The sequence below is a fragment of the Cyprinus carpio genome, chromosome B21 (genome assembly GCF_018340385.1).
Source record: "Cyprinus carpio isolate SPL01 chromosome B21, ASM1834038v1, whole genome shotgun sequence".
Taxonomy (NCBI): Eukaryota; Metazoa; Chordata; class Actinopteri; order Cypriniformes; family Cyprinidae; genus Cyprinus; species Cyprinus carpio.
This window is the reverse complement of record NC_056617.1, coordinates 1,629,871-1,634,584: the sequence shown is the minus strand read 5'-3', so window position 1 is coordinate 1,634,584 and position 4,714 is coordinate 1,629,871. Positions and strand designations below refer to the sequence as shown.

Below are 4,714 nucleotides of genomic sequence, written 5' to 3'. Positions count from 1 at the left end.
TAAGTTTAGCTGAACTCATTGCCCAGCCTCGCTCACAGTCATACCATGGACAAGGACATGGTCAACTAGTGGCACAAATTTCATCTGAGACTCCTTGTCTCCTTGCCCTTCATCCTCGTCCTCGTCCTCCTCCTCTTTCTCTTCCTTCACCTCTTCCTCCACTCCTTACTGCTCTTGCTCATCCTCTTCCTCCTCTTCCTCCTCTCTGGTGTCCTCTACCTTTTCAATCATGTCTCTCTGGATCCATTGTTTCAAAACTAAATGAACTGAATGGGGCTGTTTTATCTATCTATTGAAGGTTCTGATCGGTGTGTGATAAATTTTGACTCTTGGTGTCTCCACGTGGGTATCTGTGTGCTAACTGAGCTCAAGCTGTGCAGACTTGAGTGAATAATATTGAATGCTAGCGCTTTCTAAATGACCACATGATGTAAGCACTGAGAAATGAAAGTAAGAGTTCAGTAAATCTGACTCATGTGTTTAAGCAGGGGAACGGTGTTTATAGTTTACACTTGGGTGTGCTTTTTGAAAAATGGCGTTATGGTTTTGAAATTTTAGTTCAAAAGCCTGGTTATAGTGTTTTAGCAATCGAGAAAAACTGTAATTCCCTTCAGATCACTGTTATGAGGTTATGACAGAATTAATCATTTCACTTACTCGTGCAGGACAAACAACACTTCATAACCAAACAAACATAAAACAAGGTGATTTCCAGGTCATTCTCAGTGAGAGCTTTAAGACTCATGCTTGACACTGTGTTGTATCACACATCTTTGTGATGTAAAGAGCTTTTTTTATTATTAACTCTGGACACTATGATACTTCATATTATATCCATTTATATTATCTTCATTTTTTCAACAGATAATGAAAAAAACTAAAAGAAATTCATTCATGGGAGGAGATCTGTGGAGCATCACAAACCGAAGGAGAATTAAACGAAGAGAAAAAGAAAAATGCCAAACAAAGAGAGCAAGAGACAATCTACTGAACCAGGAGAGAAACAGACACAGAGACTAACCAGAACAAACAGCATTAATAGTGGAAAACCAAACTGTGAGTGTTTATGATATTAAATATAAAACAATATAACATGTCTTTCATCAATACATAATCTACAATAGCTTTAATATTTATCCACTTTATGAAAACTACAAGGATAATCAGATGATTGTGTTTTTAATGTCTAGTTTCTGATGATCCAGACAGTTTTATTCAGAGAGACTCACAGACGAGGTGAGATTCTCACTGATCACACACACACACACACACACACACACACACACACACACACACACACACACACACACACTAATAACACTCAGTCCTTACACTGACAGTGTGTGTGCTGTATTATACCGACAGTTACTGTATGTGTGTGTTATAGTTCTGAGAGTGTGTTTTCTCTTCAAACAGGAGCAGCTTCTTTCACCGGACCAGCAGAATATACTTTATATTCACTGATTACAGTTCTTTACAATCATTTTGCAATGATAACAGAACCATCTTGTAATTTTTCAAAAGACACAAAACATTATTTGTAACACAGGCTGCCCAGTATCCAAAACTTTACATATTGTGTTCATATCTTTAAAGAAGCCTTTTATTTGCAGAAGAAAAAAAATAAATAAATTGTTTTGGTTAGATACCCATAGTTTCACTGTATTTGTTATTACAATCATTAAATAGAGTTGAACAAAATATGTGATTCAGGTTTCATTATTGTACTGTAGATTAGGGAGAATAGTACAGACACAGTGGTATCATTGAATTACTGTAATGTGAAATTTACAGATGAAATAAAAAAATCACAACATAGGTTTTCCAAATTAAAAAAAAAATTGATAAAAAAGAAAAAAAAAAAACAATGATGTACTGTAAACTTAAGTGTTCCATTAGAGGATGATGAAACTGAACATTATCCCAAACTATTACGTAGGTCACACCATCAGCTCTACAGACCTGATTTAGCTCCTCAAGGAAGGCTATGAGGTGAGCTGCATTATATGACCCAACACGAGGTCTGCGTCCAGCCACTCCATCTTCTGATATAACTGCACACATGGTGACCTCTCCTCCACGTCTTGGCCAGATTAAAGCCTGCCTTATCCAAAAATATGAATTTGCGATGGTTTTCCTCAGCATCCAGCTCCATCACCCTCTAAAAAGACAAAGACAAGTCGTCACCTTTATTTATATAGCACTTTTAACAGTACAGATTGTGTCAAAGCAACTGTACAGCATTAATTAGGAAAATAGTGTGTCAATGCAGAAGGACAATATTAAACACTACTTTTTCAGTTAAAGGCAGTTCATCATTGAATTCAGTGATGTCATCATGCAGCTCAGTTCAGTTTAAATAGTATCTGTGCAATCATTTGCAATCAAGTCAACGATATTGCTGTAAATGAAGTGTCCCCAACTAAGCAAGCCAGAGGCGACAGCGGCAAGGAACCAAAACTCCATCGGTGACAGAATGGAGAGAAAAAAAAAAACCTGGGGGAGAAAACAGGCTCAGTCGGGGCGTCAGTTCTCCTCTGACCAGACGAAACCAGCAGTTCAATTCCAGGCTGCAGCAAAGTCAGATTGTGTAGAAGAATCATCTGTTTCCTGTGGTCTTGTCCCGGTGGTCATCTGAGACAAGGTCTTTACAGGGGATCTGTCTCTGGGGCTCTAGTCCTGGTCTCCGCTGTCTTTCAGGGCTGTAGAGGTCCTTTCTAGGTGCTGATCCACCATCTGGGCTGGATACATACTGGATCCGGGTGACTGCAGTGACCCTATGACCTGGATACAGACTGGATCTGGTGGCTACGGTGACCTCTAAATAAGAGAGAAACAGACTAATATTAGCGTAGATGCCATTCTTCTAATGATGTAGCAAGTATATCGGGTGTTATGGGAAGTGTTCCCGGTTCCGATTGTAATAATTAATGCAGCCTAAAAATCCTTTAACCACGTTCCTGGAGGCCCCCCAACACAGCAGGTTTTCTATGTCTCCTTAATCAAACACACCTGATTCAGATCATCAGCTCATTAATAGAGACTCCAATCAGTTTTCATAAAAGCTGTGCATCAAGACTAATGCAACAGTTACTCATCATTTTCAGCAATTGTATCAATTGATAGTTAGATCTTTGTAAAGAAATTAATAGACACTCCACTAAATTGTAAATGAGTTACATTAGCCTACATTACAAATTACAAATTATATTACAAATGATATTTGGCTTAAATGTATCCAAGCATTTGAAAAAAAGTGTTAAGTGTTTTGAAAAATGTGCATTTTAATCATTGGTTGTGAATTATGTGTCTAAAGTTTAAAAAAATTACATGAAGGTTCTGTTATTAGTGCAAACATGATTGTAAAAAACCTGTAAGCATTGTATATTTTATATTGTTTATATTTTATTGTTATTATATAATAAGAAATTTTAGACCTGTGTAATCAAGCCTTATCAGTTTTATTCACTGTAAAAAAAAAAAAAAAAAAATTTCAATGTTGTCACATGGGCTTTTGTATTTTATAACAGATCGGCTCATTGAACCGGTTCAAAAAGCAGATTCATCGGTTCCTGACGTCATCAAGCAATAACGTCACTAAGCATTTCTTTTCTAACATCTCTCAGTGCCATGTTGTATCAATGAAAATTTCAAATAAGTAATTTGTGTAAACACATATTGAAACATTAAAAAAAATATAAAGTTATTTGTGTTAAAGCATAATGCTGATTATTGCCATAATTCATGGTGTTTGTGGTCACAGTTTCATTCGCGGATCATTTGTCAGATATGACTGACTGACCAGTATTGACTAGCCTACGACTTGGATATGATTCCTATAAGTTTCACACCTACAGCACACATTACAGATTCACAAACGCGGATACATGTCTACAGTATAAAGAATGAATAAACCAGTCTTATAAACTCGATTTCGCTGAAGCAACTATATACTATATATAATATATATAATACAATACTATATATAATATACATGCACAATAAACTATTGTAAAATTTATTTACATCACTCGACAGAAAGGTCATAATAAGCATATTTCCAGGCTTGCACAGTGCCGTCAACTCACTCATCAGAATCTTCGGTAATCCTCGGCAAACTTCGCCACGGCTCATTCGGATCTTATTGAGTCCTCGGTAATCCTCGGCAAACTTCGCCACGGCTCATTCGGTTCTTATTGAGTCCTCGGTAATCCTCGGCAAACTTCGCCACGGCTCATTCGGTTCTTTTTGAGTCCTCGGTAATCCTCGGCAAACTTCGCCACGGCTCATTCGGTTCTTGTTGAGTCCTCGGTAATCCTCGGCAAACTTCGACAGTTGGTTGAACCGGCTCATTCGGTTCTTTTGAACTGGACGTGCTACTTCGGATGTGTGTCCTACGTCATCAACCCGGAACTAAAGTTCGATTCAGTTCAATTTCTGAGTGAAAATTGTTCTACTCTAATTGTTTTTCAGTGCAGATATGACTGACAGTAGCTTATAAAATAAATGTGTAAAAATGGGTTTTGTGTTTTCTGAAATAATCTTATTGCTGATATCATAGCTTTTTACTCTACAATGTAATACATAATACAAACATATTTTTGCTTTTTACTCTATTATGCAATACATATAACAAAAAGAACTTATTTTTTTTTTATGCTTTATATTTTTTACCAGTATGTGTGTTCCCTGGGAATCGAACCCACAACCTTTT

At 36.9% G+C, this 4,714-nt stretch overlaps 1 long non-coding RNA gene across 1 annotated transcript; it reads left to right on the top strand.

The window, feature by feature from the left end:
* The first annotated feature begins 596 nt into the window (after positions 1-596).
* LOC109096705 lies at positions 597-1,701 on the top strand. Its single transcript, XR_006157634.1, has 4 exons — positions 597-704; positions 865-1,056; positions 1,191-1,236; positions 1,417-1,701. It is a non-coding gene; the product is annotated as an uncharacterized LOC109096705 (long non-coding RNA).
* The last annotated feature ends 3,013 nt before the right edge of the window (positions 1,702-4,714 follow it).